The 14770-nt window shown below is 40.2% G+C and overlaps 2 long non-coding RNA genes across 2 annotated transcripts in view; one reads left to right on the top strand and one right to left on the bottom strand.

Annotated features, from left to right (window-relative positions):
- LOC135964688 (uncharacterized) overlaps positions 1-14770 on the top strand; it is a 125384-nt gene that overhangs the window by 74620 nt on the left and 35994 nt on the right. The window lies entirely within an intron of this gene.
- LOC135964687 (uncharacterized) lies at positions 6682-13715 on the bottom strand. The gene is made up of 2 exons (XR_010577212.1): positions 11545-13715; positions 6682-6864 (listed from the first exon to the last, which is right to left on the bottom strand). It is a non-coding gene; the product is annotated as an uncharacterized lncRNA (long non-coding RNA).

The raw sequence follows: 14770 nt of genomic DNA, 5'->3' as shown, positions 1-14770 counted from the left end.
AACCCACGAGTCAATGCCCGGGACTACATGAACCCAGTCCTGCACCCCGTACCCCCTCCTCGTGTAGCACACAACTTACCCACCTGGGATAGGTTGTTTTCCCCAGGGCTCATAAGTTCCAGAAATGTCAAATATTTTTCCTTTTGCTCACTCTTAAAGCATGTTTTCACATCAACTTTCTTTGGGGAAAACAAAGTTTGCCTTTAGTGCCTCTTTATCTCTACTCATGGGCATGAGTCAGTTGGCGCTGCTATGAAAAATACCAGGGACTGGGTGTCTTCAACAATGTGAATGCATTTCCCACAGTTCTAGAAGCTGGAAAGTCTAAGATCAAAGTGTCAGCTGATTCTGGTTGAGGGTTCTCTTCCTTGTTTGCACATAGCCACCTTCTTGCTGTGTCCTTACATGGCAGAAGGGGTGAAGGATCTCTCTAGAATCCTTTTTTAGAAGGCACTAATCCTATTTATTAGGGCACCACCCTCATGGCCTAATGATGTCCCAGAGGCCCCACCTCCACATACCCTCACACGGAAGATTAGGGCTTCAACATATAAATATGAATATTCAACGTATAAACATATATACGAAAATTCAACATATGAATTTTGGAATGAGAAACAAACATTCAACCATAGCACCATCTTTCTCCTTTCAACCCAGTACTATTCTTGCTACCCATCCCCAACAATGTCCAATTTGTCACTCTCCCCTAAATACCTTTCCTTGGGAGTTCTCAGGCTCCTAACATACCTTTTCTGTCCTAGTTTGTGCTGCTGTAACAAAGTACCATAGACTGGGTGGCTTATAAGCAACAGAAACTTATGTCTTATAGTTCTGGAGGCTGAAAAGTCCAAGATCAAGGATCCAGCATGATAGAACTTTGGTGGGTCCTCTTTCAGGTTGCAGACTGCTTACTTTTCATAGTACGCTCACATGACAGAGAATAGAGAGGAGAAGTAGGTTCTCCTGTGCCTCTTATAAGGACACTAATCTCAATCAGGAGAGCTCTATCCTCGCGACCTCATCTAAGCCTTCTTACCTCCCAAAGCCCCACCTGCACATACCGTCACACTGGGGTAATCCCCGGTTTTGACATATGAATTTTGAGAGGGCACACACATTCAGTGCATAACGTGTTTCTTTTTCCTTGTCCACTGAATCTGCCACATCTCTCTGCCACTTCTCTTTGCCCATTCTCTTCCAGAAGAATGGAAGCTAATGAAGTGATTCACATTCTCTGTCTATGGTGAATACTTCTCTGTGATATCCCCACCCTTGCCCAACCGCTTCCTCACTTTCAGTAATCGAGAAACAGAATTCTTTAAACAAGAAGCTCTAAAGATCTCAGTGCTGCCAATGGTCCTCCCACCCATCTCAGAGAAGAGGACCCCTGCTCTGCCACACCTCACACCTCATCCTAATTTGTCACATCCCCTCGGGACTTGGCTCTGTCAGTTATCTTCTTTCTCCTGCATCTTTGAATTTTTCTCTCTCCTCTGGTCTTTCTCTGTCTACACACCCGTCCTAGAAATAAATCCCCACCCCATCCTGGCTCCCTCTTATTTGATCTTCAGCACAGCCTCCAGCCTCTGCTGGAATGGTTTTTGCCTACTGCCTCTGCTTTCCTGTTTCCATCCCTGCCATGTCACTAAAATGCCATCCACTTTGCCCCCTCTCAACCTCCATGGGGCTGTTTGGCCAGCCCGTATCTGCTTGTTGACCTGCAGACACTATTTGTAGAAGGTCAAATATTCCATATGCTTTCAAAGTGTATCAGTAAAGACTATTTCTCCCCCCACCACCCATACATGTGATTGGAGATCTTATAGGACTTTGTATGCACCTCTATACTTCAACAACAACAAAAAAGTGCTATCATGGTTACTCAAGTGTGGTTCTACTCTCTAGAATGTTGTGTTCTTTGAAGGCAAGGGACCCTACCCTGGTCACCCTTGTATTTAGTTCTGGTAAGACAGGCATTCAGAAAATGTGTTGTTACTTAATGAAGGGAAGATCAGAAGAATGGCATTTCCATGGTAATTTCCTGCTGATACCTACATAAGGAGTCTGAACAAAATCTTCATGCCAAGCCCTTGCCATCGTGTCATTGTAAGGTTGTCTTCACCAACCTGTAATTTAATGGGTCACATCTTTAAACTGCAGTACAAATTGGGTTTTCTAAGATGTGAAAGGAAGGAAAGGCAAGAGTAGACATTCATCAATCTTGTACTGTGTAGGAGCCACCATACTAGTCACTCTGTATGCATTCACTCAGGCGATCACTGATAGGCAAATGTTTTAAACCATATTATTTTAGAGAAGAGGAAAGAGAGGCCAAGGAAGGTTAAGCAATTTGGACATTGGGGATAGAGATAAAACAAGATTGGCTATGTGTGCATAATTGTTGAAACTAGGTGATGGGCACATGGGGGTTTGTATTAATCAGGGTTCTCTAGAGGTACAGAACTAATAAGATAGATGTATATACGAAATGGAGTTTATTAAGGAGTATTGACCCACACGATGACAAGGTGAAGTCCCACAATAGATCATCTGCAAGCTGAGGAGCAAGGAAGCCAGGCTGAGTTTCAAAACCTCCAAAGTGGAGAAGCCGACTGTGTAGCCTTCAGTCTGTGGCCAAAGGCCTGAGAGTCCCCAGCGAAACACTGGTGTAGGCTCAAGAGTCCAAAAGCTGAAGAGCTTGGAGTCTGATGTTCGAGGGCAGGAAGCATCCAGCATGGCAAAAAGATAAAGGCCAGAAGACTTAGCCAGTCTCATCTTTCCACCTTCTGTCTGCTTTTATTCTGGCCTTGCTGGCAGCTGATTAGATGGTGCCCACCCAGATTGAGGGTGGGTCTACCTCTCCCAGTCCACTAACTGAAAAGTTAATCTCCTTTGGCAGCACCCTCTCAGACACACCCAGGAACAATCCTTTGCATCCTTCAACCGATCAAGTTGACACTTAATATTAACCATCACAGGATTTATTATACTATTTTTAAATATGTTTCAGTTTGTTCTATATTAAAGTGAGGAAAAAAGCTGCTCACTATCACTCAGCTAGTGTATTAGTTACCTATTGCAGCATGACAAATGACCCCAAAACTTAGCCGCTTAAAACACTGCACTTTGATTATCTCCCTGTTTCTGTGGATCAGAAATCTGGGCTCAGCTTAGCTAGATGTTGTGTGTTCAGGGTCTCTCATGGGCTGCAGTCATCTCCAGATTCAGGTGGGGTTGTGAGGATCAGCTTGTAAACTCATGCATGTCAGAGCCTCCCTGGCTGTTGTCCAGAGATATCAGTTCTTTGCCACATGATCACTGCCATAATGTTACAGCATGGCAGCTAACTTCCTGTAACGTAGGGGCTCTTAGAGACAAGGAAACGGAATGCCTGAGATAAAAGCCACAGCTTTTTTATAACCTAATCTTGGAAGTAACACCCCATTACTCTACTGCCTTCCACCCATTAAAGCAAGTTAAGGGAAAGCCTACACTCCAGGGGAAGGGGCTACAGATGGGTATGAATACCAGTGGGGGCCCTCTTAGAGGCTGCCTGTCAGAGCTCCAGAGCTAGGAAGTGCCTTCACTAGGCTTTAAACTTTTTTCCATTTAACACCAAATTATGTGTTTTTCTACTGCTCTCAGCACCCTCATGGATTCACCATTGACAGGTAACACTTCAGTTCCATTTAACTCATCAAATTGATCCAGCAGAGCACAGGTCTGTTTGCTGAGTGTGACTTGGAATTTGGTTCTGGTTGGAAACAGGGCTTCAGCATCACATGACTCTAGAGCATCACTGCCACTTGAGAAATGGAAAGTACCAGATGAGAAGCATGAAAGCCTCCTCTGAGAAGTGGTCCAGTGGGAGCTCTGGGCAGCAGAGTGTAGGAAGAGGAGCTTTTGACAGGGGTATCCACTGAGGGCAGAAAACTACATTATCTTTTTACCATCAGCCCCCAAGCAGACTGTCTAGTAGATGGTCCTTCCATGTTTGTGGAGCAAACACAAATGCATAAAATGAGAAGGGGCTGTAGGTATGTTAGAAAAGGAGGTGGAGCCCATTGGGAGCAGATCAAAGTCTGACCCACACTGAAGGTGTGGCCCTAGTGGGCCAGATCCATGGGAGGGGGCAGGAATCCTTCCCCAAGGGCAGGCCTCTGCAGGTACTAGTGCAGGCTGAGTAGCTTCCCAGGGTCCCTGGCCACTCATTCATGGTCTTCTGTGTCTCCAGAGATGTCAGTCATTGACCCTGGGACCCAGCTCTGGGCCCTGCCAACATGACTAGCAGAGGGCTTTCTACCAGAGTTTTCAGTGTGTGTGCCTCATAGCCCCAGGGTTTGTAGAGGTGACTCAGGTGCTGTTGGAGTCACCCCTACAAAGGGAAGTTGAAAGACAGGTCTCTGGACTCCCAACTTCTGCTTCCACAGTAGTATGGTTTTGTGAGTTGGTTGAGAGCATGGGTATACCTGGGCTTACAGGCTTTCTTCTTTGAGCTGCATGGTTTTCAAATTTCAGCTCCATTTCTAACAAGCTGTGTGACTGGGGCCTAGTGATATAGCCTCTTTGTTCCTCCCTTACTGGTCTATAGAAAAGGAATGGTAATGGTATATATTACTTAGGCTTTGTACATATGAAATATTTTAATTCATGTAAAACACTTAGAAATCAAATGTTAGCATAAAAATTATAACGTTATTATTATTATCATACAGGTGATCTGCTTTTATGGGTTGTGTTTTGCCTGTGGGCTGGAATGACAGGCATCTTGTCCCTTCTCAGCAAAGCTTCAAGAAGCCCTCCCAACCCAGAGGGGCCCCAGGGAAGTGACACTTTTTGCTTTCATCTCAGAGAGGTGAGAGGCAGGCACAATTCCAATTCCAGGAGGCGCTGGGGCTGGAGAGGGGGGATGGATTTCTTGTACTTTTTGTTGTTGTTTTAATTTCTGAACGCATTTCTCCAAGGGTTGGGGGAGGCTGCAGAGTGCGGGGAAGTCTGAGCACCCAGGAGCCTGTGCGGCTCTGATTAGATGGCTTAGGCCCAGCAGCAGCAGCTGTTAATCCTGACTATTAATTAGAAGATATGGGGAGAGAATACCAGTCTGCGAGCTCAGTTAAGCCTGAGCAGCACTCTGCCTTCTTCTGCAGTGTAATCCCCTTTGAGACTTGGGAAAGCGTGGGGCCCAGGAGAAGCACCAGGAGGGCTGGCACGGGCAGATACCTGCCGTCAAAGGCCCAGATGTCTCTGCTCCCAGAAGTTGCCAGCTCTTCCGTGGGGATGGCACTTTACAGTTTCCTAAGTCCATTCAAATGTGCTGCAAAGGCACAGGTCTTTATTCCTATTTGGAAGGCCAGTAGGGGAGCCTTGGAGAGCCTGTGGGAAATACAACAATGAGTATAGGGGCCAGGGCTCCCCACAGGCCTTCACCTCCATGTCTTGCTCTCCATGAGGACCTGGCAGGAGAACTGCTGGTGCTTCGCTTGCTTGGAAATCAAAGCCTCTAGGACCCACTGATGACTTTGCAGGTCGTTGTATTTGATGTCCCTGTTCTTGCTGGTAGGAATGGAGCTGGCCATGCCTACAGGGAGCAGTTTCCTCTCCCAGCTCTAGAGGTTGCTGTCCAAACTCCACAGCCTGATCCTCAGGATTCTCTAAACTGACCTCCTGAGGTTCCCCACTGCCGCCAGCGACCCTGTACCTGGACCTATCTCCTTACAGTTTATAGAGAACCCTAGTCCTGATCTCATTCTGTCTTCAGCACCACCATGAGAGAAGTCACGCTAGGAATTCAAGTCTCTCATTCTAAAGATGGGAAAGCTCAAGGGGTGAGACTGCTCAGGTCAGGTCATCAGAATAAGAGCAGGGAGCAGGCTTGAGATGCATATCTGCTGATTCTTTTGTCTGATCCTTAGCATAGGCATCTCCACTTCCATACTTTCCCTCCAGTCACTCTTTGGTCTGAATGGCTTTCCCCACTCCCCTCCCCTTACAGACATCCTCTGTTCATTCAGGGCCTAACTCAAGTCTTTGTTTCCAAAAGGCCTTCCTCAACTACATGGTGTCCATTTATCTTCCTTTCTCTTGAACTCTCCTGAACATCATTGATATCACGGGGACATTCTGCACCACGAAAAGATGTGTCTGGGCACCAGTTCCTGGTTGAGGGAGGGAACATGGAAATGAGATGGAAGGCTGGGGCTCTAGTCCTGGGCATCATTTCTGACCAGCTGTGTAAACTGGATCAAGCGCTCCACTCCACCAGTCCTGTTTTCCCATCTAGGAAATAAGCAGCTTTGTCTGTGGTGGGGGATGACTGAGAGTCAGGGATGTAGGTGAAGGAGATATGGGAGAAGCTATGCAAAACTGCTGATTTCTAGGATTGCATCATCTCTGAGGTAAGTTAAAACAACTGCTGAGAACTGACATAGCTAGCGCTGGGCTTTCTTTTCTACCTTCTCCTTTCTCATCAGAAAGCACTTCACGGAGTTGCCCAGGGAGAACGCAGCAGCTGCCAGGACTGAAGGTCCAGAATGTGAACTTTGAAAACAGAACATCCAGGCTGAAACTCTGGTGGTGGTGGTGATGATGATGATGATGATGATAATCTCAAAAAATTTTGAATACTCATCATATAGTAAATTTAATGTTAAAGCTTTACATGCATAATACCAACTACTCTTCGCAGAAAAACAGGAACTGTTTTATTTGTTTTACAAGTAAGGAAACATAGGCTTACAGAGGTTAAATAATTTACCATTCTGCTAGCAGGCAGCATTTTGGGTTTTTAATTCACACTTTGTAATTACCAGTGCTTGCATTCACTGCAAAGTTACACAATCTCTTCAAGACTCAGTTTCTTCCCTGAAAAAAATGGAAATAAAAATATGTACATGTTTATTATTGGTGCTTTGTCTAAGTAGTATCACATGTGTGGCCTGCTTACTGTTGTACCTGGTTCATTTCAGGGTCTCAGTCACAGGTAGCTTGCTTCCTTACTCAGTGAGATGTGTATGGCTTCATAGGGAAGTGGTACACTGCCATAAAGCACCTTACACTCTGGTCACTTTGAGATCAATCTCTATCAGTTATTCTCTGTCCCATCTACACAGTTCTACTTTAAATAGAAAAGCATTTACAGATGATCTAGATCAAATATGTCATTTAACAGATGAGAAAACTGAGACCCAGAAAAGCCAGGGGTCTGCTTAAGATAGCATGGCCTGTTGTAGACACAGAAGGAATTTATACCCATGCCTTGTCCCCTGCAGGCAAGGTTCTTTTCGTAATCATCACATTAGATGCATTACACATCAAATTGGCCGTATCTTTTTGCTGTTTTAAACTTTTTATTTTGGGATTCTTATAGAGTGACATGCAGTTGCAAGAACTAATACAGAGATTCCCTTTACTCAGTTTCCTCAAATGATAACACTGCATGTAACTACAGTACATAGTAAAACCAGGGTATTGACATTGGTAAAGGCAGAGTACAGAGTCTTTGCATCACCGCAAGGATCCATCATGCCTTTGTACAGAAACACTAACTTCCTCCTAATGACCTTCTCTTAACTCCTGGCAACCACTAATCTGTTCTCCATTTTCATAATGTTTTTCAAGAATGTTCCATAATGAGGTTGCCTTTTTTCACTCAACAGAATTCTTTGGAAATTCATTCAGATTTTTGCATATATTAATAGTTTGTTCCTTTCTACTGCTGAGGAGTATTTCATGATATGGACGTATCAGTTTGTTTAAGCAATCATTTGCAGATGTCTTTCACATCTGTGTTGTTTCCAGTTATTGACTATTACGGCTATGGCTGCTATGAACATTCATGTACAAGTTTTTGTGTCAACAGAAGTCTTCATTTCTTTGGGATAAATGTCCAGGAGTATGGTAGTTGCATGTTTTATTTTAAGAAACTACCTCAATATTTCCCAGAGTAGTTGTATGTTGCTTTTTATATTCTCATTACCAACGTGTGCATAATCCAGTTTCTCTGTGTCATGGTCAACACTTGGTGTTGTCTCTATTTTTCTCTTTAGCCATTCTGTTAGGTATCTAGTGATGTCTCATTGTGGTTTTAATTTGTATTCCCCATTGCCTAATGATGTTGAACATGTCATGTGCTTGTCTGCAACCTGTATACTCTCTTTGGTGAAATGTTTCTTCATGACTTTTTTTTTTTTTTTTGAGATTGCGTCTTACTCTGTCACCCAGGCTGGAGTGCAGTGGCGCAATCTCAGCTTACTGCAACATCCATTTCCAGGGTTCAAGCGATTCTCCTGCCTCAGCCTCCTGAGTAGCTAGGATTACACTTGCGTGCTACCACGTCCAGCTAATTTTTGTATTTTTGGTAGAGACAGGGTTTCACCATGCTGGCCAGGCTGGTCTTGGACTCCTGACCTCAGGTGATCCACCTGCCTTGGCCTCCCAAAGTGCTGGGATTACAGGTGTGAGCCAAGGTGCCTGGCCCATGACTTTTGCCCATTTTGTAATTGGATTTTTTTTTTTTAACCGTGGGGTTTTGAGATGTTTTCATATACTGTAGATAACCATTGTTGGATGTGTGGTTTGCAAATACTCTTGTCCAGTCACTAGCCCATATTTTTATTGTATTAACATGGCATATTGCAGAGCAAAAGCAACTTTAATAATGTTCAATTTATTATTATTACTTTTTGCCTGTGGAAGTCCAATTGCTCTAGCACCATTTGTTGAAAAGGCTATAATTCCTCCATTGAATTGCTCTTGTACTTTTGTCAAAAATCAATTGGCTTTATCTGGGTAGGTCTATTTCTGCATTCTGTATTCTGTTTCATTTATTTATACATCTATTCTGCCACAAGTCTTAGTTATTACAGCCATATAACAAGTCTTGAAATTGAGTAGACTAATTTCTTCCCATGCTCAAAATTGTTTTAGCTATTCTAGCTCTTCTGCCTTTCCTTATAAATCTTAGAATAATCTCATTTACAACTACAAAAATCTTGCTAGGATTTTGATAGGAATTGAATTAAACCTGCATATCATTTTGCAGAGGATTAATATCCTTACATTGTGAAGTCTTCTGACCCATGAACATTGTATGTCCTTATTATTTATTTAGATCTTCTTTGATTTCTTTCATCAGCATTTTGTTGTTTTCAGCATACAGGTCTTCAACATGATTGGCTAGATTTACACTTAAGGGCTTCATGTTTTCTGAGAGATTGTAAATGGTATTGCATTTTTAATTTTGTTGTTCATGTGTTTATTGCTAGTATATTAAATATAATTGATGTTGTGTGTTCATCTTATATTCTGGGACCTTCTGTAAGTTTTTCTGTCATTATTGTTTTGAAGGGGGAGTTGGGAATTCTGTGTAGATAGTTGTGTCATCTGCAAATAGGGTCAGTCTTTTACCCCAAGATTGGGAACAAGATAAAAATGTATTCTCTCACCATTCTTGTTTGACATAATGCTAGATGTTCTAGCCAGTACAGTAAGGTAAGAAAAGACAAGACATACAGATTAGAAAGGAAGAAATAAAACTGACCTTATTTGCAGATGTCAGTCTTTCACCACTAATATAATGTTACCTGTGGATTTTTGTAGATACTCATTATGAAGCTGAGAAAGTCTCCTTCTATTTTATCAGATTGTTTTATTAAAATATTCTATCAAATTCTTTTTCTGCATTGAGTTATGTGATAATATGATTTTTCTTCTTTATCTGGCTAATAATGTAGTTCCTTTTTAGCTGGCTTAGAAGGCTGGTTCAAAGTATTGAACCAATCTTGTATCCTTGAAATAAACCCCACTTGGCCATGGTGTAGCATTAATTTTCATATATTGCTGAACTCTATATGCTAATATTTTGCTAGGAATTTTTTGTCTACATTTCTAGAAGATATTATTATACAGTTCTCTCTCTCCCTTTCTTTCTTATACTGTCTTTGCATGGTTTTACTATCAGGGTAAAACTATCCTTATAAAATTAATTGGGATGACTCCCCCTCACTGTTTCACTCCTGTTTTCTGGAAAATATTTTGTAGAATTGATGTTAATTCTTTCTTAAATATTTGGTAGAACATTTTAATAAAACCACCTAGGCCTAGAGATTTTATTTTTATGAGTTTTTCAATTATGAATTTGATTTATTTACTAGTTACAGGATATTTAAATTTCCTATTTCCTATTAGATGAGTAGTGGTAATTTGTGGTTTTTTACAGGAGTCAGTCAGTTTCATCTAAATTATCAAATTAATGTGTGTAGAGTTGGCCACAGTATTTCTGTATTATTTTCTGAGGTCTGCAGAGTCTATAGTGATAGCCCATGTTTCACTCCTGACATTGACACTTTGAGTCTTCACTCTATTTTCTTTGTCAGTCTAGCTAGAGGTTTGTCAATATTACTCATTTTGTCAAAGAATCACTTCTTTGTTTTATTGATTTTTCTTATTTTTGTTTTTATTGATTTCTACTCTTTGTTATTTCATTTTCTTCTGCTTGCTTTGGATTTCTTTTGCTTTTCCTTTTCTAAGTTCTTATGGTGGGAGCTTAAATGATAGATTTGAGAGCTTTCCTCTTTCCCAATATATATATTTAGTACTATAAATTTCCTTCTCAGAACTGCTTTAGTTATGTACCAAAAGTTTTGGTATGTTGTATTTTGGTTTTCATTTAGCTCAATATATGTTTTCAATTTCATGTGACAGTTCCTCTTTGACTCATGGGTTACTTTAAAGTGCATTGTTTAGAAAACTGAAGAAATCACATTACCTGACTTTAAATTGTACTACAGAGCTGTAGTAACCCAAACAGCATGGTACTGGACTAATGGAACAGAAGAGAAAATCCAGAAACAAATCCGCACACCTAGGTGCCAAGAACATACTCTGGGGAAAAGATAGCCTCTTAATAAACAGTGCTGGAAAAATCGGATATCTACATGCAGAAGAATGAAACTAGACGCCTATCTCTTGCCGTATATAAATATTAAATCAAAATGGATTAAATAATTAAATCTAAGACCCCAAACAATGAAACTACCACAAGAAAACACTGGGGACACTCTCTAGGACATCAGTGTGGGCAACAAATTTCTTGAGTAATACCCCATAAGCACAGGCAACCAAAGCAAAACTGGACAAATGGGATCACATCAAATCAAAAAGCTTCTGCACAGGGCCGGGCGCAGTGGCTCAAGCCTGTAATCCCAGCACTTTGGGAGGCTCAGGCGGGTGGATCACAAGGTCAGCAGATCGAGACCACTTGGCCAACATGGTGAGACCCTGTCTCTACTAAAATACAAAAAAAAAAAAAAAAAAGAGTTGGGTGTGGTGGTGTGTGCCTGTTGTCCCAGCTACTTGGGAGGCTGAGGCAGGGGAATCGCTTGAACCCAAAAGGCAGAGGTTGCAGTGAGCCAAGATCGTGCCACTGTACTCCAGCCTGGCGACACAGACTCTGTCTCAAGAAAAAGCGTCTGCACAGCAAAGGAAACAGTCAAAAAAGTGAAGAGACAACCTACAGAATGAGGGAAACTATTTGCAACCTACCCATCTGATGAGGGATTCATAGCCAGAATATATAAGGAGCTCAAACAATTCTGTAGGAAAAAATCAAATGATTTGATCAAAAACATTGGCAAAAGATTTGAATGGACATTTCTCAAAAAAAGACATACAGATGGCAAACAGGCATATGAAAAGGTGCTCAACATCACTGATCATCAGAGAAATGCAAATCAAAATTATAATATAAGAGATCATCTCACCCTAGTTAAAATGGCTTATATCCAAAAGACAAGCAATAACAAATGCTGGAGAGGATGTGGAGAGAAAAGACCCCTTGTACACTGTTGGTGGGAATGTAAATTAGTATAACCACTATGGAGAACAGTTTGGAGGTCCCTTAAAAAGCTAGAAATAGAGCTACCATGCAATCCAGCAATCCCAGTGCTGGGTTTGTACTCAAAAGGAAGAAACTACGCATATTGAAGAGATACCTGCACTTCCATGTTTGTTGCATCACTGTTCACAATAGCTAAGATTTGGAACTGGCTTAAGTGTCCATCAGCAGATAAACAGATAAAGAAAATCTGGTACATATACACAGTGGAGTACTATTCAGCCATAATAAAGAATAAGATTCAATCATTTGCAACAACATGGATGGAACTGGAGGTCATCATGTTAAGTAAAATAAGCGAGGCACAGAAAGGCAAACATTGCATGTTCTCACTTATTTGTGGAATCAAAATCAAAACAGTTGAACTTACAGAGATAGAGAGCAGAATGATAGTTAACAGAGGCTGGGAAGGGGAGTTTGAGGTGGTGGGGAGGTAGGAATGGTTAGTGGGCACACACAAAAAAATATAGAACGAATGAATAGGCCCGGTATTTGATAGCTCAGCAGGGTGACTACAGTCAATAATTTAATTGTACATTTTAAAATAACTAAAAGTATAATTGGATTGTTTGTAACAGAAAGGATAAATGCTTGAAAGGATGGATACCCCATTTTCCATGATGTGATTATTATGCATCACATACTTGTATCAAAATATCTCATGTACCCTTCAAATATATACATTTACTAGGTACCCACAAAAATGAAAAATAAAAAATTACAAAAAACACAAATAAAAATTGTTAAGTGCATTGTTTAGTTTCCAAGTGTTTGGAAATTTTCTGGTTATAATTTTACTATGGATTTCTAGTTTGATTCCATTGTAGCAGAAGGTACTCTTTACAATCTCAATACTTAAAGTTTGTTGAAGTTTGTCTTACAGCCCAGGATATGATTTACATTTGGTGTGTATTCCATTAGAACTTTAAAAGAATGCATATTCTACTGTTGTTGGGTGGAATGTTATAAATGTTGATTACATTCTGTTGGTTGATGATATCGCTGACTTCTTTTATATCCTTGCTGATTTTCTGTCTAGTTTTTAAATCATTTGTTAAAAGAGGAGCATTGAAGTCTCAAACTATAATTGTGGGTTTACTAGTTCAACTTTTAATTGTATAAGTTGTTGCTTCACATATTTTACAGCTCTGTTGTTGGTACATACACATGTAGGATTGATATGTCTTCTTGCAGGATTGACCCTTTTATTATTATATATATTAGACTCTAGTAATTTTCTTTGCTCTGAATCCTATTTCATTGGATATTAATATAGTCATCCTTTGTTTCTGTTGGTTAATGCTTTCACGATATGTCTTTTTCCATCCTTTTACATTCTACTTATTTATGTAGTTATTTTTGAAGTAAATTTTATAGGTTGTCTATAGTTGGGTCATGTTTTAATATATTGTACCAATCTCTTTTAACTGGTATATTTAGATCACTTACATGTAATTATTTATATGCTAGGGCTCAAGCCTGCATTTTTGCTTGTATTCTATGTTTTCTTCTTGTGTTCCTTGTTTATATTTCCCTGTTTTGTTTTTCTTGTCATCTTGTGTGTTAATTGAACATTTTATGGAATTCATTTTTCATTTATCTGTGGTGCTTTTAAATGTATGGGCTCTTTGGAGGTTGTCTGAGGTAATAAGTTAAATAGACTTTTCTCAGTCTACTTGAATCACTTTATCAGTCCAAATGAAAAAGCTTTATCTCTCTTTATATCCTTGTACCCTCCCTTGTTTGAAATATAATTTAAATATTTTCTCTACATTTAGAACGACTTCAGATTGTAATTTTTCATTCAACAATCAAATATAGTTTAGAAAACTCAAGAAGAAAATGAAACTGTATTGTATTTGCCCATATATAAATATATATATATATATATATATATATATATATATATATATATATATATATATATATAGTTTACCATGTTCTTTCTTCCTCCCTACATAAATGTAGATTTTTGCTATAGTCCCACAAGTTCCTGAGTATCTGTAGGTTTTTTTGTTTGTTTGTTAGATTTTTTCTTCCAGTATACTTTTTTTTCTTTGTTGTTAAGATTGGGTGATTTCTTTTTTTTTTTTTTTGAGACAGAGTCTTGCTCTGTCACCTAGGCTGGAGTGCAGTGGTGCAATCTCGGCTCACTGCAACCTCCACCTCCTGGGTTCAAACAATTCTGCCTCAGCCTCCCACGTAGCTGGGATTACAGGTGCACACCACCATGCCTGGCTAATTTTTAGTTTTGTATTTTTAGTAGAGACAGGGTTTCACCATGTTGGCCAGTCTGGTTTTGAACTCCTGACCTCAAGTGATCTGCCCATGTTGGCCTCCCAAAGTGCTGTAATTACAGGCATGAGCCACTGTGCCCAGTCAAGATTGGATGATTTCTATTGTTTTATCTTTCATTTCATGAATTCCTTCCTTGGACTCTTTCATTCTTCTGAGCCCATTTATTAAGCTTATTTTAATTATTGTATTTTGCATTTCTGAAATTTCAATTTGGTTCTCTTTGATAGCTCCTATTTCTTTACTGAGACATTCTATGTAAATTTCATTTCCAATGGGCTCATGATTGCTTATTTGAGTATTTTTATGATGGCTGCTTTAACATCATTGTCAGATAATTCTAACATCTCTCCCACATTTGCTGTTGGCATCCATTGGTTGCCTTTTTTCATTTAGTTTGAGGTTTTCCTGATTATTGGTATGACAAGTAATTTTCTATTGAAACCTGGATATTTTGGGTTATGAGACTACGAATTTTGTTTAAACATCCTATTTTTGCCAGCTTTCTTTAATACCATCCAGGTAGAGAAGGGGTTGTGCCATCTTGCTGCTGCTGACTACAAATAAAAGTCCAGGTTT

Source organism: Macaca fascicularis, chromosome 8 (genome assembly GCF_037993035.2).
Source record: "Macaca fascicularis isolate 582-1 chromosome 8, T2T-MFA8v1.1".
In the NCBI taxonomy this organism is placed as follows: domain Eukaryota; kingdom Metazoa; phylum Chordata; class Mammalia; order Primates; family Cercopithecidae; genus Macaca; species Macaca fascicularis.
Note: the sequence above shows the minus strand (reverse complement) of the source record. Positions and strands in the feature narration are given on the sequence as shown.